We start from the raw sequence: 27,376 nt of genomic DNA, 5'->3' as shown, positions 1-27,376 counted from the left end.
AACAAACCTCTTTGGTAAGTGATATGATTCTCATTTTTGCAAATGAGAAAACAGACAAAAAAGTAGGTCGAAGTAACTTACTCAATATTGCACACATAGGTAGCTGTGGAGCCAGGATTAAAACCCAGGGGGTGTGGCTCCAGAATCTATGCCCTTAACCACTAAGCTCTACTGCCTTCCTAGGACTAGCATACCTTATTTCACTCAATGTTTTTATTTCCATTTTATAGAAGAAGAAACTGAGGCTTAGAGCAAAGCATCAATAAGTGGTTCAAAATAACACAAGTGGAAAACAAAGAATTTCCATGCCAAGCCTATCACTTTTTCCACATTTATAATACACTTGATATATTTAGAGAGTTTACTTTCTCTTTAACACAGTAATTGTCAAAATTGTTTTCCTTGGTCTGTTTGAATAGGCATTGTTTAAAACAAAAGAAGGTTCTATTAGTAAATACATTTGGGAAAGCTAAAGAGATGTCTTTTCTGCAGGTCTTTTCAATACCTCTGATATGCTAATGTGCCATTTGAAGCCATGGGGGGTGGGTATTTAGCAACTTAACCATGTAATTTGTTTTTCTCAGAGCATCTTTACCAGCAAATTCATAGAACATACTTAGACTGAGGCATAAATACATTCCTGAACACACACATAGTACTCTGATGACCTTAACTGGATTGAAAGGCAATCTGGTTTCTGAATTAGATTAAGAGACACTCAGATCTTTATGGCCGAGATGCAGGATGTAATCTTTTCTTAATAATACCATATTTACATGCCATTCATTATGGTAAATCATTTTGAAGATGTCCAATTATGTCCAATTGATTTTTGTTCAGTTTTAGAGTGATGTTTTCAGAGTTGGTCCCAAAATTCTAGGGATAAGTCTTTGTTTGCTGGCATTCCATGCTCTATATTTTTATAACCATCTTCAAGGGTGCCACCAATAATTTGTATTATAATTTTGTGGTTTATGTTCTTGTAAAGTTAAGTGGATACAGTCCTTTCACTTCTTTTAGAAGTGTCGCTGCAGTTGGATGAATTACATGAGTAATAACAAAGATAAAAATAAGAATATTTAAATCATAGGAGGATAAGAATCTAATAAATATTGATTTTCATCACATGGTAGCTCCAGTGAGCTCTCACTTAAGGTGATATCTGCTTCAATGATGGCACAAAGTGATTATAGTGATGAGGAGGTCTCAAGCCAAAATGTATTCCTCATCTCCATTATAACATAAAATAGAGAAATTATTTTGGGAGAGCACTAACCTTGGAGAACCCACAGGAAGGTACAACCCCTCCCTCAATCTATATCATAAAAGGCCTGTGGTCATGACGCCCTAATGTCGTCACAACCAAAAGAGCAGCAGCTAGTGCAAAGGGCGGGGCGGGGCACCGGCAGTGTCCATGGAGTGTGCGAGGCATCACAGGGTGGCGGACATGGCCCTTATGGCAGGCTAGGCCTAGGGGACCCTACACGCGCACGATTTAATCGTGCTCTGGGCCTCTAGTTATAAATAAACATAAGAATGCATTATGTGCTAGAAAAGAATGAGCTGAAATGCAAATGCTTTCTTTTCCTCAGGGAAGTCATTAGGAATAAAAGCTAATAGGTAATTGTGACTTGGTGCCAAATTTCATGGCTGTTAGGAAAAAAATCAGATCTTAATTTTTTTATAAAGACCAATTGAGATGGAACAGAGAAAGATCCATATAGAGTGGATATGCCTTAGGCCTAGAAAAGAGGAAATTAAAGAACACACACACACACACACACACACACACTCAAATTTTGCACTTGCGTTCTATAGCCTGTTACAAAATCAGGAAATCATAGAATATTAGAGTGAGAAGAGACTATTCTACTATCTGATTTATCAATCCCATCTATAATAGCTCCCACAACTGATTGTCAAATATTTGCATGAATGAACTAACAAGATAATGAGATAGTTTCTTTCATTACTATACTAGTAGAACTTATACTGGTCATCGGGGAGGCCTTGTATTACAATGAAAAGACTACAGATTTTGGAAGCAGAATAGACTAGGTTTAACTGTGACTCTTCTACTTATAGCTGTATCAGCCAAGATAGGCTGAGTTATGCTATAGTAACCAATAACTCTGAAGTCCCTGTGAGAAATAGAAATTTATACTATAAAAACAACCACAGCTTAGAACATGAGCATAAAGTAAGGATATGTATGTATGTATAGCAGTCATCTCTTGGGTTTTCATGGCCAGTAAGAAAGGTTTATTTCTTTTTTTCTTTTATTTTTTATTCCCCCACTCAATCTTGGCTGCCACAATCAGACAGACAGAAAGCATGAGCGAGGACCTTTTTTCTTGCACTGGAACCCAAGTGGCAGACAGTAAATACTCCAGACCTGTCAAATAGATGCTTAAGGTTTATTTCTCACTTATGTCACATATCCAACCCATATTGGTAGGGAACCTCTGCTTCAGCTTTGCATATGTTTTTGTTATCACTGCTAGAGGGAGAAGGGAATATGGTGAATCACATAGAGACTTTAAAAAATTCTACCCAGAGGTCACATTCCCATCCTTAGCTTCAAATAAGGTTAAGAAGTACAATCCTACTCTGTATCTGGAAGGAGGTTAAATGAAATATTTGTAAACAGTCTTAATTACTACCGCAGTATCCATATGACCATGGGAAAAATTTACCCTTTCTTGATCTACTTCTTCATCTGTAAAATGGGTCAATAATGCTTATTTTGTCTAGAACAGTCCTTGATATAATAGATGTTCAAGCATAGTACTTCCTCCTCTAATATATATATTCCTTCTTTGCTATGACATGCACTAACCACCAGGGGGTGGCATGGAATGAAGGAAGGCCCAGGCCAGTAGCTGGCAGCCGCTAGGGACCCTACCTGTGCATAAATTTCGTGCACTGGTCATCTAGTTTAAAGATAATATTCTTACCTGCACACAATTATTCTCTCCAAGCTAAATATTCCCAGTTCTTTCAACCATTCTTCATGCAGTATGTGTTTGAATAGCTTCATCATCTTAGTACTTCCCCTATGACCGTGTTCTGGTTTGTCTCTGCTTTTTTAGAGTGATGTTCATATCTGAGCCCAGTGTCCCACCCATTCTAGTCTAATAGCATAGCATTCAGTTGAGACTATAAGTGGCCTCTTCCTGGACACCATGCTTCCTCTTCATGTAATAAAGACATTTTGAGAAGTCAGGCCACACTCATAAAATCAATGAATGTCATGGCTAGAAAGGAATGGAAATTATTTAAACCAGAGGTCCCTAAGTATAGATCTTTGTCAGTAACATCAGCTTTGTTTGTAGAGTTCTTCATACAGCGATATTTACATGACAATATAATGAAATGCACTCTTCTAGTTTCCAAGGTCTTGGGTAGAACTCTCAAATCTGGCACATTGACAAATTTGAGAACTCCTCTTTAGTATCCCCACAGCTTTCTTGATTCTATACATTGTTATTTTCAAATGTTCACATGTAGACCAATCATATACTTCAGAACACCTGAAGCACTTGTTAAAATTGTTTCTAGAGCCTTCCCTCAAAATATAGAATTGGAATCCTTGGGTGTGGAGCCCAGAAATTTGCATTTATAACAAGTAGTTAAGTACAATCTGATGATCAGCTAGATTTGGGAACCTATGGTCCAGTTCAACATTCCAGCTAATGCTTGAACTATGAATAATTCTGCCAAGAAGTTTCACAGCAATTATCACCTTGAACTCAATTAACAATTTACACAGTAGAACACTTACAGATTAATTAGGCCAAGAACATAGGATAAGGATGTATACACATAGTAGCCTTCTCTTGGGTCTTCATGGCCAATAATAGAATCATGAAATCATAAATACTTGGAGTTAGAGGTACTTGAGATTCCAATTAGTCGGGATTTCCCAAAGTATGTTTCATAGCACGTAAGACCTTTAAAAAGGAAATTGAAAGTTAAATTAGATTGGAAAACACAGAATGATATCACATGTCTTCGAGTGTCAAAATGCACATTAGCCCAATAAACACTCTGAGAAGTACTGTAGTAAGTAAACTCTTTCAACTTTAATAAAATCAACATTTAAAAAAAATCACCCATTAGCCTAAAGAATCAGTGTCCTATAGAAAAGTTTTGGAAAAACGGTTATCTAGGGCATCGTTCATCTAATGAATGAATGTACTCTCCAATGTTCTAGCAGGAACTCTAAAATTGGAGGCTGGTCATTTCATTTCTGAAATCTTCAATTGTTCACACATGCATCAGCATATTGTCTTCTGTTGCTTTTAGTTCAAGACTATATGCTTTATGTCTAGAGATAGCATAATGAAATGCATATGAAATTTACTGTCAGAAGTCCTGGGTTTGAATCTTGGCTCTACTAACTACTAATTATTTGCCCTTGGGCACTATTCAGGCTCAATGAACATCATTTATTCTTATATAAAAAATAATACTCACCTTACAAAGTGTATTGAGAATTAAATGAAATAATGTATGTAAAAATCTTAACACTGTGCCTGGAACAGAGTAAGCAATCAAATAATAGCAGTATTCATTCCATTCACAGATGACAATGTGCAGTGCTTAGTTTCAAATACAAAAGGAGGGGCATTCTGTCTTGTTACCACCTTTGCACCCCACCCTATATACAAATCTCCTTTCTTCAATGATCTTCCTCCAGATTTTTCTGACCTGTACAGATGCATATCAGTTTGAAATTAACATCCCGATAAATTTCACTTTAATAAAAACAATTCTATTGACCCTATTACTCAGTAATATTTTATTTTCAGAACACAAACTAATGGAATGCAATGTGAGCATATTAATCTCCCAAGAAGACAAGATAGATGAAGAAACACTGGAACAAAATAAACATTGTGAGACAAGTTAGGGGAAGTGCTGAAGATGCTATTATAGGAACCAGTGTGTTCTGTGAAAAGACTTTCCTTAGAAATATTTAGTGGTGACTCTAGTGGGATTACTTACTTATTAATACTCTATATATTTATAGGAAAACCAAGTTAATAAGACATTCTACATACTAAAAGTATATGACTGCCTTATGATAAAGTAAAGAGTGGTAGGGAGATGACTATGGGTGTTTCTATATATTAGCAAAGCAAGCATGAAAAGTGGTATTATTTAAAAAAACAGTGCGGCTGCTTCGATTAAAAAAAGAACAAGCAGATATTAAAATGCCAACTCTGTCTTTACCTAGCTCTAACAATATGTAAGTCATTTAAATTCTTTGAGACTTGATTTTCTCTTCCACAAAATGGGTAGTGCAGGACAGTTGGTTGGTTTTTGTTGTTGTTGTTTTGTTTTCTAATTTGGAGTCAAAACTCTAGAAGCTTCCAAACAATGAGATTAATTTAAGATAATTTTTAAATAACTAATTTTTAAAACACTCAATTGTCAAGAACATAAATAGGCAGTTATTATAGAAGTATAAATAGCTAATAAACAGAAAAATATGCTTAGCTTTAATCATACTTAAATATATACAAATTAAAACAGAATGAGATACTGTTTTTCACATATTACAGTGGTAAATATATAAAACAAAATTAATAGTTCAGAGATTTTTTGTGGGTGTGAGGAAATTGGCACTTTCATACATCACAGATCTACATTTTAGGTACATATCCCCTTTAACCTCTACCCCAAAATTATCCTAACAATATGTTCACATTTGTGTGTAAATCTATTATGAACAATGATTTTCTTTGCAGTAAGGTTTTTAATAGTAAAAAGCTGAAAACAATTTCAGTGTTCACCAGTAGGAGACTGGTTATATAAATTTGGTTCAAAGTAATACTATATGGGCACTAAAAAATGGTGGTAGTTAGGAAAGTTTCTCATGGGGCTAGATCCTTTATACCTTACATGCAAAGAAATAAAGAAGGTGTAGACTAACTCACATTTAATGATCACTTACTGAGTGACTGACTGGTACTGGCCCTTTATTATTTCGCTTAGTCTTTACATCCAACTCTATGAGGTAGTCTCTATTATAATTCCAATATTATAGAGGAGGAATTTGAAATACACAGAAGGATGACCAAGTTCAAACAGCTAGTATGTGACAGAACCCGGATATAAACCCAAGATTGAACTATATTGACCCACTATTCTTTTTTGCTTCTTCTTGTATTAAGTCCCTGTATTTTCCCATTTGAAGAAAGAACAAAGAAAATATGTACATATGCCTGGATATGATTTTAAAAGTCAAGATAAGATACCCAAATAAATGTTAGCTGCAGTTTACTATGGAGGGTTGGGGAGCTGAGGCTTCAGATAGGAGGAAAACTTGCTTTGGGTCATATATATCCCTTTGTTTTTGTTTGTTTTGTCTTGTCTTCATTGTTTTCATGAATTAAGTTTCATGTAGTGATAACTACAAAAGCAACTAGCTTTTTAGGCTAAAAATTTATTTCAAAACAAAACCTAATATTCTCATCATTCAACAGATTGGGAAACTAAGACTGAAAAAGGGGAAGGGATCCAGTGAGTTCAAGGAGCTAGTTAATAAATGAGTAAGAACAACAACCCATGGCTGTTTGTTTGAGTTTTCTTTTAACTTTCTTATCCCTCTTATCCCTGACCCTCAGGGACTCTGTGGGTCAGAGATAAAAGAGAGACATCAATTTCATTGTTAATTTTTTAATTTTGTTAAACATTGTATATATTTTAATTAAATAAACATTTTGTCTAAAATGCCATCATAGTACTAGCTAGCAGAATTCAACAGCACATTAAAAAAATAATTTATGTCATAACCAAGTGGGATTTATTCTAGGGATGCAAAGATGGTTCAACATATGAAAATCAATTAATGTAATACACTACATTAACAGAATGAAGAATAAAAACCTCGTGATCATCTTAATAGATGTATAAAAAGGGTTTGAATCAATTCAACATCCTTTCATGATAAAAAAAAACAACAACAAACACCTCTCAATAAACTAGGAATAAAAGGAAATTGCCTCAACATAACAATGCCATGTATGACAAGCCGTAGCTAACATTATACTCAACAGTGAAAAGCAGAAAGTTTTTCCTGTAATATCACGAACAAGGAAAGGATGCACACTCTTGCCAATGCCACTTCTATTCAATATAGTACTTGAAGTTCTAGCCAGAACAATTATCTAATAAAAAGGCATAAAAGGCATCCAAATAGGAAAGGAAGAAGGAAAAAATGTCTTTGTTTGCAGATGACATGATCTTATATATAAAAAACCCTAAAGACTCCACCACAGAACTGTTAGAACTAATAAATTCAGTAAAGTTGCAAAATACAAAACCTACATACAAAAATCTATAGTCTTTCCATATATTAACAATGAACTATATGAAAAGAAAATTAGGAAAACAATCCCATTTACGATTGGATAAAAATAATAAAATTCTTAGGAATAAACAACTAAGATGGTGAAAGACTTGTACATTAAAAAATACTGATAAGCCCTAACCGGTTTCGCTCAGTGGATAGACCGAGAGGCCCCAGGTTCGATTCCGGTCAAGGGCATGTACCTTGGTTGTGGGCACATCTTCAGTGGGAGGTGTGCAGGAGGCAGCTGATGGATGTTTCTCTCTCATTGATGTTTCTAACTCTCTATCCCTCTCCCTTCCTCTCTGTAAAAAATCAATAAAATATATTTTAAAAATACTGATGAAAGAAATTAAGGAAGACACACAAAAATGGAAAGTCATCCTGTGTTCATGGATTGGAAGACTTAATACTGTTAAAATGTCCATACTACCCGAAGTGATCTATGGATTCAATCAATGTCTATCAAAACCCCAATGGCATATGATTTCACTTATATGTGGAGTCTAAAAAACAAACAAACACCAAAACAGATTCACAGATACAGAGAAGAGATGGATGGTTGCCAGAAGGGAGGGGGGTTGAGAGGTTGGGTGAAAAAAGCGAGGGGATGAAGAACTACAAATTGGTATTTACAAAATAGTCATGGGGATTTAAAGTACAGCATAGGGGGCACAGTCAATAATATTGTAATAATTATGCATGATACCAGGTCAGTACTGGAAATACTGGAGGGAGCACTTTGTGAATTGTTTGATTGTCTAACCACTGTGCGGTCCACCTGAAATAATACACAATAGTATTGAATGTAAACTGTAATAAAACAACTTTAAAAAAAAACACCTAAACTGGAGGTACCAGATAATACAAATGGTATTTCTTATAGAAATAGAAAAAAATTCTAAAATTTATATGGCACCACAGAAGACTGCACATGGCCAAAATAATTTTGATAAAGAAAAACAAAGCTGGAAGCATCATACTTCCTTATTTAAAAATAGATTACAAAGCTAAAGTAATTAAAACAGTATGCGACTGGCATAAAGACAGACATATAGCCTGTGCAGAATTCAGAGTTCAGAAACAAATTCATGCATATGTGATCAACTGATCTTTGACAAGGGTACCAAGACTTGTGTTGGGAAAACTGAATACCCACATGCAAAAGAATGAAACTGGACTGTTATCTTACAGCATAAACAAAAAATCAACTCAAAATGAATGGATTAAAGACTTAGAGGTAAGACCCGAAACTAGGAAGCTTCTAGGAGAAAAAACAGGGGAAAGCATTATGACATTAATGTTGGCAATGATTTCATGAACATGATACCAAAGGTATGGGCAGCAAAAGCAAAAATAGACAAGGCTAAATCAAACTAAAAAGTTTATGTAAAGCAAAGGATGCAGTCAACAGAGTGAAAAGGCAATCTATTAAATGGGAGAAAATATTTGCAAGCCATTTATTTGATAAAGGGTCAATTTCCAAAATATATAAGAAATTCTTACAATTCAATAGCAAAAACAAATAAAATAAAAAAACAAAAAATAAAACAACAACAACAAAAAACACCTCATAACCCAATTAAAAAATGGGGAGAGGGCTTAAATAGACATTTTTACAAAGGAGACATACAAATGGCCATCAGATATATAAAAAGAGTCTCAATGTCAGTCATCACCAGGGAAATGCAAATGAAAACTACAATGAGATATTACCTCACACCTGTTAGTATGGCTATTATCTAAAAAAAACACACAAACACACACACAAAAAACCTTAAGACAACAAGTGTTGGTGAGGATGTGGAGAAAATAGAAGCCAGTACACTTTGGATAGGAATGCATAATGGTGTAATTGCTATAAAAAACGTATTGAGGTTCCTCAAAAACTAAAACTAAAACTATCATATGATACAGCAGTCCTACTTCTGAGTATTTGTTCAAATAAATTGAAATCAGGTCTCAAATAATATCTGCACTCCCATGTTCATTGCAGCATTATTCACAATATCCAAGAGGTGGGTATAACTTAAATGTCCATGAACAGATGAACGGATAAAGAAAATGTGATATATACAGACAATGAAATATTATCCATCCTTAAGAAGGAAGAAAATCTTGTCAAGTGCTATAACCTAGATGAACTTTCAGGACATTAGGGTTGGTAAAATAGGCCAGTCACAGAAAGACAAATATTGCATGATTCTTCTCATATGAAGCATCTAAAATAGTTAAATTCATAGAAGCTGAGAGGAAAATGGTGATTGCCAGAGGGTGGGGGTGGGGGAAATGGGGAGCTATTATTCAATATGTGTAAAGTTTCAGTTATGCAAGATGAATACATTCTAGAGATCTGCTGTGCAATAGTGTCAACTTGGCTTCTAGGTTCTCTGAATTTATAGAATCCTTGGTGCCAGAGCTATATAGCCTCTGCAACTATCCCATTACACTAGACTTTTCTAAAGTTGCTGATATTCTTTTTCACCTTGAGCTACCAATGTTGATAAAATTGCTTATTTTGCTCAGGCATGGTAATTTTCCAAGAAGTTATTAGCGTCTTTGATATGCTGGGATTTCTTTGAGTTGGATAGTTTAGTATACTTGATCATGCTTGTTGTGTGTGTGTGTGAGTGTCATCTCTTTGTGTGTGTGTGTGTGTGTGTGTGTGTGTGTGTGTGTGTGTGTGTGTGTGTTTGCAGCACTCTTATGGAGAGGACAAGAAAAAAAGATACATCACTAAATGGAGACATTAGGCACACTTGACCTTTCAAGTGTTATATTATTGTCTTCTAGGCTTACATATGGAATAACTCTATTGGTTAGATGACAGCAGCTCTGAGTGTAGACAGACTGCATGTATCCAACAGTGAAAGCTAAAATAAAACTCAGATAAACAAGCAACAGTGAAAAAGGCTGAAGTGATTTTTGGTGTATATATATGGAAGTTGAGGGTGGAAGTAGGGAAAGGAAGAGAAGAAAAAATCAGTTTCTTGGGCCTCTTAAAATTTTTATCCAACTATTCTGATGGAGTTATTTTACTTTGTTTAAATCAACTCATCTGTAGTCAATCTCTTTGCAAATTAATTTGTTCCCCTTTTCTAACTTTTTCCCTGTGAGGAAAGACTGAATTCAGTGCCCCATGAAATGTCTAAATTTTTGCTGTGTAAGTGGGTATTGGTGTTTAATGCTGGGAAATGTTAAGTGTCATCTTTCTACCTGCTACAAAAAGTTTGCAGCCCTATTCTAGGCTGCTATGTAGAAGATCATTACGACTATAAAATAATTTTGAATCCTACCACTAGTGGCAGGCAAATCTATACATACAAGAAAGTAAATAGAAAGGACAAACACAACTGACCTAAACAAGATAAATGATCTAAAGCTTTTTAAGTTTTTGTTGAAAATTTTGCAACTCTTTAAAGTTGCATGACAAAGGGCATAGCAGCTATTTCTCCTGCCTCCATTACAAAATAGGGAGGAAAAGAAAAGAAAAGAAACCTAGAGGTTCAGAATAGTGAAACTATGGAGCTTTAACAAATGTGTTCAGAGCCTCAATCACTTGTCATTACAGTCTGAGATCTTAAATCAGGTGGCTTCCTTAGGACTTTAGATGGATGAGACTGCATCCTCATGGAGAGGCCCCTCCTTTCCAAATCTACTTCCCATGGGACAAGATCAACTCAACTTTATGAACAGAAGAAACACCATGGGAAGAAAGGTTAGGTAGACTGTGAGTCTTCCTTAATAAAAGTGCCTTTTGGGGACAGTTTTATTTGCTACCACTGGAGGCCAAAATGGAAACTCAGCTTCAAGTTAAAGGGAGATTTATTCTGTTGATATTTGATCCTTGGGGTTCTAATTATTGAGATCCAAGTGTAACTAAGTAGACCACCCACCCTGCTGACAAACAACAGAGTCACACTCCAAATGCAAGCTCTGTTCACAGAGAGGTGACAGCTCATCAAGACCCTCCTTCCTTCCTCAAAAAGCAGAGCAGACAAGCACAAAAAAGAAAATAAAAACTGGTTCTTCCTTACAGAGTAAAAGAAAAAAGAAACAAGAAAGGTAGGCATAGAAAGAAATGAAAGAACAGGTTCCCTATCACCTGAAATCAGGGACTAGGGCAAATTGGAAAATATAAATACCATGGATGGAACTGGAGAGCATTATGCTAAGTGAAATAAGCCAGGCAGTGAAAGAAAAATACCACATGATCTCACTCATTTATGGATAATAAAGAACATTATAACCTGATGAACAAAAAGATAGATACAGAGGCAGAGAAGCATCAAACAGACTGTCAAATTACAGCAGAAAGGCTGGGGAGTGTTGAGGGGGGGTGGTAAGAGATCAGCCGAAGGCCTTGTATGCATGCATGTAAGCATAACCAATGGACACAAGACACTGGGCGGGGGTGAGGGCATGTGCCGGGGGATAGGGGAGGCCTGGGGAAGGTCAATGGGGGAAAAAAGGAGACATATGTACTACTATTTGTAATACTTCAAACAATAAAATAAAATTTAAAAGAGACCCCATGTAAAATTGTTAGGAGGGTCAGACTTTGCTTTGAATGGAATAGTTTAGAGCTGTTTATGAAAATCTACACTACTCAATTCTTTCATCCTTTAGATGCCTGCAAAGAATTAGAACATCACAAATCCTAGCAAAAAAGCTTCATTTGAGTTTAGCAGAGTACACCCACCAATAGATGTAGGAGTGATGCACTGCCTGCCCAGCTTGATTCAAGGTTTTAAAAACAATAACTCCAAACTCCCTCAAGGGCTATGCTGAGCTAAAAGGAAATACAAAGTATGGCACTTGACTGAGAAAAACACCTTGACTTCAGTTATTTCTTATTCAGATTGGAGATAAATCACCAGAAATACAGGCTAATGCATGATTTAGCCTAATTCTGTGGTATAACTACAAAGTGAGATTTTTTACCTAATCAATGTTAAACTTCTGTGTAAAAAGAAGCATGCTGGAATAAACTCCCTAAGCTGCAGGATCTTTGAAGGAAGAAATATGTTTTATTCTCCTTTGTCTTTCCAAACATATACATCAGCATGTAGTGTGTATTCATTCTTGTGTTCATTCAGCCAATATATAATAATGCCTACTAGGGCCAGCCTGGTGCTAGGTATGGGGGTATAGCACTGAGTTATATGTGGTGCTGTCCTTAAGAAAAGCAAAATCTAGTGGAGCTTGTCAAGTAAAACAACAAATCTGAACTTTGTTAAGTAGAGAATTTATTGGAAATAATTATTGCATGTAAGATGAAAGGGATAATCGCAATGAAGGGAAACTTGCAATAGGGTGACGACTTTGATCATGAGATCTGCAAGTGTCTCAATGGTCAGGGATGAAAGGGCTTTCCTTTTACAGGGAAAGATAAACAAGGCTAGAAATAACTAGGTGTGAGGAGTGGTATGAGCAAGGGTGGCATGATGGGATGGAAGGTCAGAGAATGTTTTACTCTCAAGTGGAGGCTTTAGGCTGCTAGTTCAGGCTGAAGGTGGGTAAAAATTCAGAGGTCAGGAGAAAGAAGAGAAGGCTGACAAAATATGGTCAATTCTAGTTAGTGGGCATTTTGTTATGATTTTTCAATGGGTATAAACATTTCAGCTAATCATTTTTGAGATAAAGGATGGAAATTTGGTGTATCTATGTCTGTAGTTATTATAAGAATTCAAGAGACTCATTCACAAGACTGAACTAAGTCAAGGGGAAGAGTGGTTCTTGGCTGTAAGTTATTTCAGGGAACACAAAAGTGTTGGGGAGTTATTTCTTAACCACTGCTCTTTTCCAGGAACACATGGCTCAGGTAATGCAACACTGTCAAGGGATAAGACCTGTACATAATTGAAAATGAACCAAAGCCATGCTCTTATAGAGGACTGTTCAAAGAACTTTCAGAATAGAGAGGAGAGGTCCACTAACTGGGGATCAGGGCAGGTGACCCAGGAGAGTTGATATTGTGGCTGAGCCTTGTGGGGTGATTGATTTGTCTGCCAGAATAGCACTTCCCTTCTAGTTTTCTCTCTCTCCCTACCCCAAGGCCCTCATGCACATACCCTCTAACCGTGAAGTTCAAATGAGAACTGTCATCTTATAATTTAATTCACTCATTCAACAAAATTATTAAGTACCTACTTCTTGCCAGACATTGATCTGGGTACTAGGAATATAGAGTGAACAAAACACATGGACGTTCCTGCTCTTGTGTACCTTATGTTCTAGAGGAGGAAGATGTGAAATATATGTCCTGAGTATATCTTAAATGAGTGAATTCCTTTCTCTCGCACTCTATCTTCCTTTAAGCCATTACTTAAAAGTTATCGATCATTTGGTCACAAATACTTTGGGTCCTCATTCTCCTCCTTACTTTGCATTCAATTATTTGTGTTTTTGTGGGTTTCTCCTCTCATCTTCTAGGCCCATATTATCTACCATGTACAGCAGTGTTTCCCAAGCTCTTTTTCCATCCCACTGGACAGCTGGGTTTTGATACTTCTATTAATAATAATAGCTCATATTAGTAATGATTCTGAAAACAGCGGTGGAGGTAAGACTTTTGAAAAATATATGTGATTACCCCTCCCTGAAATTTTGTTTTACATTTTAAGGCAGAGCATGCATCCTTACTCCCCAGCGGAAAATCACTGATCTAGACTACAGCAATAGTATCCATGGAAGATTAGGTTATTGTTTAGCAAATAATCATTTCCTCCCCTCTAACCTCCATTGGAGGAGTATTTTTCCATGTCCCTTTGATGTTGGGCTTGCTTGTGTACTTGCTTTGGTCAATGACATGATCGCAAGTAGGGGTTTGATATGTACTTGTGTGGTTAGTCTTGCCCTTTGTGCTCTGACACTGCTATGAGGAAAGCTTCATAATGGTGTTCAGGATGATGTTCAGTTGGGCCTAAAACAGTGGTTCTCAACCTGTGGGTCACTACCCCTTTGGCTGTCGAACGACCCTTTCACAGGGGTCGCCTAAGACCATCCTGCATATCAGATATTTACATTACGATTCATAACAGTAGCAACATTACAGTTATGAAGTAGCAACGAAAATAATTTTATGGTTGGGTCACAACATGAGGAACTGTATTTAAAGGGCCAGAAGGTTGAGAACCACTGGCCTAGAAGAATGAGAGACACACAAAGAAGACAGAACTTAACCTGAAGATTGTAGACAAGTCCACCTAGATCCTCTAAACTGCACACCTGCAGTCTACAGCAGCACCTCTGTAGCTAATCCACAGACCCATAGCCTGGAGCTGAGCCACTCCAGCCAACTCATGATGCCTACTGCTGAGTTTTTTTGTTTATTTTATTTTTTAATTAAGTTTTATTGGGGTGACATTGGTCAGCATGAACATATAGGTATCATATGTGGATTTCTAAGTTACAAAATCTATATATAGCACCATGTGTCCACCACCCAAAGTCAAATCTTCTCCTGTTACCTCATATTAGGACCCTCTTCTCCCCAAGAGGGAGGGATGTGCTGCTGAGTTTTGAGGTAGTTCTTTTGTGCAGCAAAACTGACTAATGCCCTAATTTTATAATTATCTTAGTAACATCCTCATTATCTTCTTGCCTTCAAAATCACCTCTCCAATTTCCACAGAGTATCAGACTTTTCTTCCTAAAATAAAAAAGCTTAGATTATATCTCTCAACTTCTCAAAAATCCTCAATGGTTCCCCATTGCCCAAAGAACAAAATACAAATATCTTCACATAGAACCCAATTCCTTAATAATTGACTCCAAACTACCTCTCTCAGACTTCATCTACTGTCATACCAATTACTATATTTATTGATTTAATAAATAGCTGTTCATCACCCACTATATTCCAGGTACTATGCTGGGTACCTGGGATATAAGATGAACAGAATATGGATCCCACACTTCAGGAGCCCTTATTTTAATTAGAGAGACGGATAAGAAAACATGCAGTTTTGATACAAGGTACAAGTGCTAATACAGGGGTCAGCACAGGGTACTATGGGGATGTATAGGAAGGGCTTCCTGAGGGAGGTAGCACTAAGATCTAAGATGACAATAGAAGTCAATGTAGCAAAGATAGGAACAAAGGGTAGTTTAGGCAGAGGAATACAGCTATATGTTCAAAAGCCTGAGGACAATAGAGCATAGCACGTTCACATAATGGCAGCCATTTAGTTCAGTATGCCACATAGAATATTAATGGAGAGAAGGTAATAACGGCATGAAGTAAGACTAGAGGAGACAAGCAGAGGCCCAGACATGCTGGCTATGTTATTCCATGCATGGTAAATAATTTACATTTTGTAGGAGCCATGCAGTGCAGAGAAAAGTTTGGGATCTATAGCCAGAATGCCTGGGTCTGTTTTCCAGCTCTGGTACTTACTAGTGTGTAAGCTTGGGCAAGTTTTCAAAATCTCCCATTGTCTCCATTTCTGTAAATTGGAGATAATAGGGACTACTAGGTCTGGAGAATTCTCCAAGACTTCCATATTTGTGCCTCATCTTTGTGGGGCAACACCACTGAGCATAAAGCCTCTCAAAAAGTAATGAAGTTTGGTGACCTTTCATCACAGCCCACCCTGACACCCTCTGGTGTTAACTCTAGATGCTCACTTTGACCTCCTGCCCTATGTATGATCTTGTGGCTGGTTTTGCTGTTTCCATGCCTCTCCTCTGGACTCATAAGGTCTTCCTTACACTGACATTTTTCTTTCAATTTGTCCAGTATCCTGGTCCTGATTCTTGTCTCATTTCTTAGACTGTCTTCATCTGTGAAGTTTTCACCTGTGATTCTGTATTCTCTTAGGACATGGAGTCCCACAGCTGTTCCAACATCTGTCTTGAAGGCAATCCAAGTAGACTAGTACCAGGAAAGCCTAGTGAGATAACATGATGTCTCTCAGCAACACTGGACACAGTTGACCTCCATCCTTCTTGTAGCACTCATTCTCATTGCTCCCAGGACCCTACAGCCTCCTTGTTTTTCCTCCAGCTGTCTGGTTCTGATTTCTGTCTTGTGCAGGTGCTTTCTCATCTAAGTTACTTCAACAGCAGTGATTCTCACAATTTAATGTCAATGAGAATAAACCGGGAAGCTAGAAAATGCACATTCCTGGGCCCTGCCCACAGATATTCTGATTCAGAAGGGGCCTGAGAGTCTAGATTTTAATATTGATGGTGCACAGATAACATTGAAAAAACAAAGCTCAGAAATACCCGCACTTATTGCTGAGCCTTGTTTTCTAATTCTGTGATCTCCTTCTATGACCTTCGGTGTCAGTGATAATGATTCTCAAATCTATCTCTGGCCTAAACTGCTCCTCAGAGCTCTTGCTAGACAAAGTCAGCCATCTATCCGACAACTTGAAGACTTCCAGCAATTTCAAATTTAACATATTCAAAATGGAACTTGTACTCTCTTCATGTCTACCCTCAAGGCCACTTCTTCCATAGAGTTCCTCATCTCAGTGAATTATATATTCTTTAGCCCAGTTGCTCATGGCAGAGAACTCTGAGGATCCTCTTTAACTTCATGTCACCCTTAACCCTCATATCCAGTCTATTGGCAAGATCTTCAGAGTATACATTTAAAATATGACTCATAATTATATACTTCCTTCATCTTTAACAGTTTAGATCCCTTTATTTTTTGTACTACTGCAAGAGCTTCCTTACTGATTTCTACCACTTATACTCTGATCTTCTCTTCCTCTGGTTTCATCCTCAATATAACAGTCAGAAGCCTGTCTTAAATAAGCATAATCATGTCACCTCTCTTGCTTTTTGAAACCTTCATTGACATCCCAAAGCATCTGGAAGTCAGAATCCCTTCACAATCTAGCCTAGCGGTCAGTTGGCACTGATGACCTTTGGGACAAATACATTCCGCCATCATTTTTAGTTTTTAGGAAGAAAGAGGGAGAGAGATTGAAAGAGATTAATTTATTGTTCCACCCTTTTATGCATTCATTCATTTTTTCGTGTATGTTCCCTGACCAGGGATCGTAACTGAAACCTTGGTGTAACCCTCAACCTTGGTATAATGGGACAACTATCTAACCACTGAGCTAATGGACTAGGGCCCACCACCTTTTTGTTAATCAAGTTTTGTTGAGACACAGCCACACCCATTTATTTACTTATTATCTACTAAAGGCCCAGTGCACGGAATTCGTGCACTCAGGGGGGTCTCTCAGACCAGCCTGTGCCTTCTTGTAGTCCAGGAGACCATGGGGAGCAGACCTAAGCTGTCAATTGGACATCCTTAGCACTGCCGTGGAGGCTCCCACCACTGTCTCTGTGCTCACCAGCTGTGAGCCCGGCTTCTGGCTGAGCAGCTTTCCCCCTGTGGGAGCACATTGACCACTTGGGGGCAGCTCCTACATTGAGTGCCTGCCCCCTGGTGGTCAGTGCACATCATAGTGACTGGTCATTCTACCATTTGGTCAATTTGCATATTAGCCTTTTATTATATAGGATGGCTACTTTTATGCTGCAATGGCAGAACTGACTAATAACAAAGACCATATGGCCCACAAAGCCTCAGGTATTTGCTATCTGGCCCTTTGCAAAACAAGTCAGATAACTCCTCTTCTAGCCACTACCTATCTCACCAGCAGCACATAATAAGCTAATTGTGTTTTGAGGTCTTAGCCCATGCTGTTCCCTTGGCTTCATATGCCTTTCCTTAACCACACTCTTTAACAACTAATTTGAACTAACTCTTCAGGGCTTTAATTTAAATGTAATTTTTATAGGTAAGCCTTAGCTAACTTCCCTCCCCCTTCTCCTCACTCCAATATGCATAAGGTTGAATGAAGAAAAGCATATTAGGGAATCTAACCTTGGTGTTTAGGAGAATAAGTTTAAGCGAGTCTTCCAGTTCCAATTGATCTGAGCTGCACCAGCTTTACACATGGTATTACTGAAGGATAGCAAGAAAGGCCTCCTGGTGCACTGCTTATCACACACCTGAAATGCCCACATTTGTTCTACTAACTTGGTATGCTCCTCTACTCCTGGTATCCTCTCTTAAAAATGCATATAACTCTAAGAGCACTGACATACTAATGTGCATGTGAATTAGCTGCCTGTATCTGAATGCAAATCAGAAAGAAAAACATTAAACAGAATCAGCATTGTAATGAGAGTGGGGCTGCACAGGCAGTGAGTAGGGTGAAGTGGTGGCCTCAGTGGACACATAGATAAAGAGAGAGGGAAGCCAGAGGATCAATATGCCTTGCTCTAACAAATATTTTACCAAATCAGCAACACACCAAAGTACATATTTTTATTTTTTTCTATTATTATCTACTTAAACATAAAATTAATTAGGCAGGGGTTGTTTATACATTAACACTGTACTGTGACTATTTATAAGTGAAGTATGATTCTAAAGGGTAAAACTGCTAATTTTGAATAAGTTACTAAGTAATACCTGAAGGAACACGCTTTGTGATTAAATGGGTCAGTGAATGCACAGTAGTCAATTTTGGAGGGTTCTAGTTAAAGTGTTGAATGAAAAAAAAAACACAATTGCATTTCAGAGTGATCTTGGATGTATTCAGAATCTTTAAAAACTAACACCCAAAATAAACAATCCAAAACTCTTGAAGTATGAAGATTTTTTCCCTTTCCTTTTTATGAAGACTTCTGTCTCTATGGAACACAATTTTGAATAGAAATTTCTGAGTGCCTTTTAAAAAATAGCTTAGATTATTTGAAGTTGCTATTCTTAATATAGTCTGTTGAGATATAACCTGAACTAAAATTCTTTGGAATAAATTTCAATTCTATCTAATTGCGGGTAAATGAAAAATAGACTCAACTCCAATTAGAGAAGATGATATAACAACTAACCTTTATGTTTCATTTGCCAGTCTCAAGAAATAACCTCAAAATTAAAATGTAGGATTCAAATAATAAATATAAGCATGCCTTATCATTTCTAGTGTGAGGTTGTTACTAGAGTGCCATCTTCAGTGCAATGTACAGAGGAGGTGTTTTGGGTTTTTTGTTTTGTTTTGTTTTGTTTTTTGCTTTGTACAAAATTAAACATTAAAGACTTCTTTTTGGAATGCTGACACATTGAAAACACTAAAAATTAAAGGGAATTTTATGTCTCTTCTAAAATGATGCTTAATATATAACCGGTATTTTGGGTTATTGATTTGTTATTCTAGTATCTAGTAGATATAATCTATTAGTAATTACTAGATTGAATATTTAAATGTTTGAGACAAAATATATATTTGATAGTTTTGACTTGCTTGATAAATTATTTTAGTGTATACACCAGAGAAACCTAGGAGCTTAGAGTTAGAAGTGTCTTCCAAGATCTAGTCCAAGCTTGCATTCAAATAAATTTTCTTGAATAATATCTATCCTTCTTGTCAGAATCATTCTCACTTTGGACACTTCCATGGATAAAGAACTCTGTATGTTGTATCTAGCTCATTCCAGTTATAGGCTGCTAAGCAATCTTATGGAAAATGTTCTTATGCTACATTAGACTGTCTCCCTGAAGTCTCACCAACAGATCCTCATTCTCCCCTCTGGAACTTTCAAATAGAGCAGTGTAATGGAAATAGCATCATCCTGTGAGTCAGTAGAATCAGGTGGTAGACCAGAATGGCTATAATATGTTATTTGACCTTGAACAAGTCACCTTCCCTCTCTAGCCCTAGTTGCTCTTTCAAAACAAATGGGATTGGGACCAAATGATCTGATTTGGAAATTCAATGAGTTGTGTATACTCCCATCTTTCTATGATGGTGCTTAAACATTGAAGGTGACTTTTCGCCAACAGGCTTTTGGTTTAACACTGCTCTGATAACCTTTGAGATGGAATACAGACCATTTAGTTCAGCCTTACTTGGCTACAGTAAGAACATTATCTTAGAAACTGGTCTTCTCCCATGTGATTATATTCAAATGAGCAGCTGAAATCAGATAGGCATGTGGGATTAAATACTAGTAACCTAGTTAATGTTCACATTCTACAGCACAGGCTAGGGGCAATCAAGATGACTATGCAGAGAATGGAAATGCCTTTGAACTCGAGTCCTACTTCCTTCACAATGCACATATTGAAACCTACAAAAAGTCAAGAAGTTCAAAGGAAGGTGATCTACCCTGATGTAATTTTAATAAAATGCCTCATTTTGTTTTTTTAAGGACACTAATTTTCTTAATTCCGATGTTATTTTTAAAATATTTTTATTGATTTCAGAGAGGAAGGGAGAGGAGAGAGACAGAGAGACAGAAACATCAATGATGAGAGAGAATTGTTGATCAACTGCCTCCTGCACACCCCATACTGGGATCAAGCCCACAATTCGGGCATGTGCCCTGACTGGAAGTTGAACCATGACCTCCTGGTTCATAGGTTGATACTCAACCACTGAGCCACACCAGCCGGGCCTGATGGTTTTATCCAGTTTCCAATACACATTTCTATGTAACAGCTTAGGTACATATAGAAAAAAAAAGTTTTTTGAATTTTCAGGGTAAGAATTTGATACAGCAGCTGTATCAAATCTGAGCAAAGAAATATTTTCTTAGAGTGTGAGGAAAAAATAATAGCCATGTGGCAAACCTACCCACATGTCAGCAATAATATACTTATTTAATTATTGCAGGGATTCCAGAGTGAAAACTGATTTCTTTGAGTCCAGCTCAGAAGCTAAAGTATTATACTTCACTTCCAATGTAAGAATCTAAAATACAAGGTTGACTTTTTTTACTGATAACTCACTCTGTCTTCTTATAATTCTTTCTGTGTCAGCAGGACTTCCTTTTAAATCAATCACTTAATGTATTAACTTTTCTTTATTTCTAGAAGTTACCGAAGGAAATGAGCAGAGAGAAGTGTCCTGATTCTTTCTATAAATAACTGTGACTTTCCAAGGTGGAGATTGCCTTCTACATTGAAGGAGAGCTATGAGTAAAACAACTCATAGTTGTGAGCTAGAAGATAACCAGTAAATAAAAACAAATATAGCAATGTAGAATACATATGCAATTGAAATGTTCTTTGGTTGTGATAGTTTTGCAATGGCAAATATATGCTTGGACATAGAATCCTAGATTTTTTGTGTGTACTGCTGCTAAGGTTCAAACAACTGTGAAAAAAATCTTCTTAAGCTAGCCCATGCCATAGATGACAAAGGCTGTTTATACCACTAGAAAAGAAGAATTTCCAGCGGAGAGAACTTGGCAAATGTGATATATCCTGCTATGAAATAAGGGGACCCATGGCAGAGACATAGCTTCCCAGGGGTTCTTTGCAGGAAATAGCTTCCGAAATATGCACTTGGTAATTTGTATTGAAATACAATTTCTGAAAACAAACCAAAAGGCCTAGCTGCTTGTTACCATATGAGACACTCAAAATGCTTGTATTTATTTATTTTTCTCCCTATCAAAATTCATTATATGCACTCAGTTGGTGTTGCTCAGTGATTGAGTGTCAACCTATGAACCAGGAGGTCATGGTTTGATTCCTAGTCAGGGCGCAAGCCCAGGTTGCAGGCTCGATTCCCAGTAAGGGGATGTGAAGGAGGCAGCTGATCAATGATTCTCTCTCATCATTGATGTTTCTATCCCATATATATATATCATATACATATATACTTCATTATACGTACTATGTATGTTTCACCTTTTGTTCTCATTAAACACAATACTACTTATTATTTTTTACAGCTAGAACTATATCAGGAGGCCCTGACAATCTGTCAATCCAAGATGTTAGCCATCCCAGGAAAAAATTCTATGGGGGCTGGAAAGGTAACTAGCTATTTTAATTGACCACTGAATTATTTGAAAACATATGAATTACTGGTGTTGTGTTGATATAGCATACATTTCATATATTTAAAAGAAAGCAGAGAGAATAAGGAAAAATAAGTCTATGATTTGATTTTTTCTCTCTTAATAGTCCTTAGTCTTTATCCTCCCCAATCTTAGCTTAGGTACAGAGCTGTTTAGTCGGTAATCTTCAATATACTTTCTTCTCTTTTTTAACCTCCATGTTCTAATAATTTCTAATCTAATTACCACCCTGGGGTTCTTTATTTTGGATCTAGATATCCCTCCATGATTCTCTGAATAATATTTGTAAAGGATGGTAGCAGGATTGATTTACATCGTGGCCAGCTACCTGGGAATTACGTACTGCAATACACACTAAGTACGCTTATAGAATGAGGATAATAATGATAATAAAGTTAGCAAATAAGGAAAATCAAAGCCAAATCTCAAGGTAATAGACATTATTGAAATCCAAGTAAGTCCTAGTAGATGGACTGGATCTACTTTTTACTATACATAATACAGTGATCAGGTTTCAATTTAAAGTGAAACAAAAAGAAGAAAAAATATCAATTTGGGCCCCAAATACCTACTTTGATTTGAAAAATCTAGGTAGTTGAGGCAGAAATGTTGTATTTGTTTACATCAATTGAATAATTCCTTTTGTGCATAATTCACTGTTTCTGTGCATTCGTGTGTGTGTGTGTGTGTGTGTGTGTGTGTGTGTGTGTGTGTGTTTATAGATATACCTAGCCTATCCTGTAAACTAATAAACAATTGCACCAGCTAAAAATCAGATTATTTACATTTCTTTGGATGTTGAGCTTCACTAATTTCACGCTAATGAACACACTGAATGGCTACAAATATGACCTATAAGAAAAAACTTTTATTAGTGAAAACAGCATTAAAATTACTGATTATCAACTCAGAATTTTACCACAATGGTTCAATTTACATGAAACAATGATTGAAATATACATTGCAATTCTTATTAGGGAGAGCAGAACTTATTCTGATTTCCAAAGGCTTCCATGAGCAGTTTCCACTGTACAGCATGGCTTCCTTAGGCTGTTAACTAGCAGGATAAGGAATTATCTAGTATCTGTGAGTTGCCAACTAAGAGAAATATATTGTTCAGGAGCTTTAGAAGACTATTTCCTTCCTATAACTAGTTTAAAAGTGATATTTTATATTTTTTCATTACATATTCATGTAATTTCTCTGAAGGCCTTGTTCATGAGTTTTTTTTAAGTTAAACAAGTATTTCTCACTTTTGATGTATTACTAAAATCATCAAAATTTCTATTTAGCTAGTGTGTCTACAAAAGCAAACTAAGGTGGAGGGCTGAGTAATTCTTTCCTGGTTCTGGATTCTGTAGCCAGTGGATCTGGTAATTATGATTTAATAAAAAATTGAAATTGTTTTATTCTCAAAAGCAATTATTTGGTTCAAAGTATTGAAGTAGTTGTCTCAGAGCCCCACTTCATTTTCCCTCTGTGGACATAAGAACAGCAGCCTAAAAATAACATTTAAAAATTAAAAAGTAATAGTGTTTCATATCAGGCGATTCAGTTTGCTTTCCTTGATTTCCCCTTCTAAAATGCAATCTTATCAACCAGTGGAAACTAAGACAAAATGAAATTTGAAAATCGATTGAGGGCAGTTTTATACAAAATAAGCTATTAAAATTCATTTAACCTCCCATTTGCTTTTAATTTAACAAAGGACAGATCCCCAGCAAATCTGTAATTGGAGGTTAACAATTATCAGATGAACTTGATATATGTCGCCAGTAATTCCCGGTAAATGAAGCCACAAACAGGATATTTTAGTTCAGTCCATCTGACCATAGTGACTAATTGAATGAGCACTGGAAATGAAGCCAAACCTTCATTTGATGCCACTTGTCTACATAACTGAGTGGCTGGACCCAAAGCCCCAATGTTCAGTACTCAGAAAGAACTAAAATAAGTCATATAAGCATGTGATGTATATCCTGTGATACATAAAACTTTTAGTTCAAAAGTATTTGTATAAGCTGCCTATACTGTTTACATTTTCAGCATAGCTAGGTAGACATAAGGCCACAACAATACTAAATTATATTACCTCTCTCTGTTTTCCTCTCTCTTTATATCTCTTTCTATAAGGAAATGTGCCTATAACCTACTTTATTGGTCAATACAGTCTGTTTATAATCTTTGCTACCCTCAAAGGAACCATAATTCAGTTGGCTCCTGTTTCTTAATCATAATGACCCTGGTAAAATAATGGATTGATGATTTTGGTCATGTTTGAAAAATACAAATCACAATCCACCCGATAAATAGGTAGGTAACCAGTAATCAGTCAAGCTGGCCATGAATTATAGGGATCATAAAGTTTTTCTAAAAGTATTTCAATCAATAATTAAGACAATATTATATTTGCTTGTCTGCAGTTATGTCAGATTCCAACTGATTAATCAGAATGAGCAAGAATCAAAGCATGTTGATCTTGGCACTGTCCTACTTTTCTCCAAAGAGGCTGCCAGTGGAAGGGAACACAGATTGTAACGATGTTTGAAAAGAAAGCATCTCTTAACATAAATTTAACAATTAAGTTGAATACAAACAGTATTCTAAAGCTCTATGTCTTACCCTCAAATCTAGATGAAAAGATCAGTTCGGTTACTGCTTTATTTCTTCTGAAAAATAATGGAAAGATAAATATATTTAACAAACTGTGGCTTCAGAAATACCATTGTAGCAAACAATTTTATTAATACTTTCATAAAAATGGCATTTAATAAATTTTCTCTAATACCTTGATGTTATTAAAAGCAAACAAAAGTCATTAAAACAGTTCCTTTCTGTTTGATTACTAATAATCAAATCAGGGTAAAAACAATACAATGTGTTTTCTTTACTTTATTTCAAAATAGTGATTATAAATACATTTTAATATATTTTCTCCCCCAGCTCTTTGGATGTGACAACAATAACAACAACAACAACAAAAAAACCTCACTGTGCTCATTTCATACAGTGTCAATGTACAAATCATGCAAAAGATATTATAGATTAATATTACTGCCATACATTTCTAGATGTGTTCTCTTATTTCAGCAAAACCTGTTGACATTACTCATGAGGCCATGCCCTGTGTAATTTATGCATTCTTATGGCTTAAAGAAATGAAATGTTTTTAAAAGCAACAAAATAATGTTGGTCTTAAATGATTTTCTAATTAATATATTTATTGAGTTTATTATGCAGAATGGAAAACTAAATATAGAATATAAATTGCCTTATAGACTTCAATCACTATATTTTAATAGCTGCTTTCTCATAAAATTACACAAAAGATTTACTTTTAAAGAATTGAATCATCTTTATTGACTTCATAAAAAAATAATTTAAAACTTGATTTATATTACATGAACATAATATATTGTCTCAACCCCTTCACTGATTTATATGCTATAATTTACTTTGCAACTATTCTAATAGAGTCCAAGCACATGATACAGTGCCAAGAAGCCCACGATGTGTCAGACCACATTAGAAATGAACACTTCTTGTATTTTCTATATTTGAATCAAAACCAAAAATGCTGTATTGACATATATATCACTTCTGCAGGGGTTAAACTAACATCAAGGTTATAGTTGAAGTCAAGAAAATGTAGATACAGAATTTTAACCGCTCTTGTACTCAACTAAAAACTTATGCCTAACAACATTATCATAAAATATACAAGTAGAACTAATGAGAGACAGGTGCAAAATAGTATACACTGTATAATGTAGGCACAATGACTTTAGTTAAGGAGAATATATCAACCTTAACCAAGAATTTGTTACTGTCATTCACTTACAATTAGATCCTCCAAATAACCACATACATTTAAATTACTTTTTAAAAAGTTGAACATTTACACCTTTCAGCAGAAGAGTTTGAGATAACCAATATGCTACAGGACGCTTTGAGATAGTGGCAGGTACTCCTGCCATTGACAATTGCAGAAACCTTGAATCATCTTCAAAGCATAACCACACTGAATAAAATGCATCATCCCAGTGACCTATGATCCCCAGATCATGGATGGAGCTTTTTGATTCCTCCCATAAGTGTCTACTTAAGATTTTTCAATCCATCCACACTTTATTGACAGGATAAACCTTTTCATCTTTATCCTGTCAGTATGCATTAGGAGCCCTTTAACCCATGGATGCATGCAAGCATGGTAATGGTATATTAAAAGTCCTTATGAAATTATAGATGAAAACAAGCTGTTGGGCACACATCTTCATGTCCTTTCTTTCAAGGTCAGAAAGTATTTGTTTGTATTTTTTAAATATTCATATAAAGTTTTCACAGACATTGTCATGAAAATTAAAACTACACATTAAAGTTTTAGGAGCACCAGCACATACATATGGAGACTATTTTTTTTGCTATTTAAAAAAAATCTCCAATTATCGATATGTATGCATACACACACACACACACACACACACACACACACACACACACACACACATACGCGTCCAAGAATGCCAAGTTGTCTGTTTGTTTGTTTATCTTGGAACAAACATAGAAAGCCCTCAAATTAGTAATCAATAAAGGGACTGCTGTTACAACTTTAATCATAATATCATTTTAGAAGCTGTACTAAAACATTTGCCACTTGAAATTCATGAAGAATATATATGTTGTTTACCTTCTTGGTCATCTTACTTATGAATACAGTAGTTATAAGAGATGGAGCACAAAAAAATATACATACACAGGCAGACCAAGAAGGCAATGTGTTTCAGGATGTCACTGCTAATCGGGAGCTCCTAAAAATCTTCAAATATCTCCCATTATCAAGTATTTCCTTCCTTTGACCAAGTTTGACTCAGCAGTTAACAGCACAAGCAAACACAGTGGCATATCATTTGTAGTTGCAGAGTGTAAACTCATCTGAGATCAATGAAAGCATTTTACAGTGTGGCTTTGATAGCCAAGAATACCATGATGTTTACTGTTCTATTTGATTATCTGATAGTAGTCAGAATGATGAAAGAACAGGAATACTGATGCATATGAGATATAACTATTAACCTTACTCATTACTTTTTTTAAATATTTGCCATTAAAACTATTTGAATTAAGCTCATATAATCCTGAAAAGCAAGACAACTGATGGCGAATA

The 27,376-nt window shown here is 36.1% G+C and overlaps 1 long non-coding RNA gene across 1 annotated transcript; it reads right to left on the bottom strand.

Moving 5' to 3' along the window:
- Positions 1-2,338: 2,338 nt before the first annotated feature.
- Positions 2,339-26,697, bottom strand: LOC106727955. Its single transcript, XR_001364188.1, has 3 exons — positions 24,835-26,697; positions 3,785-3,953; positions 2,339-2,395 (listed from the first exon to the last, which is right to left on the bottom strand). It is a non-coding gene; the product is annotated as an uncharacterized LOC106727955 (long non-coding RNA).
- Positions 26,698-27,376: the final 679 nt, after the last annotated feature.

The sequence above is a fragment of the Myotis brandtii genome, unplaced genomic scaffold (assembly GCF_000412655.1).
Source record: "Myotis brandtii unplaced genomic scaffold, ASM41265v1 scaffold1145, whole genome shotgun sequence".
Lineage (NCBI taxonomy): Eukaryota > Metazoa > Chordata > Mammalia > Chiroptera > Vespertilionidae > Myotis > Myotis brandtii.
Note: the sequence above shows the minus strand (reverse complement) of the source record. Positions and strands in the feature narration are given on the sequence as shown.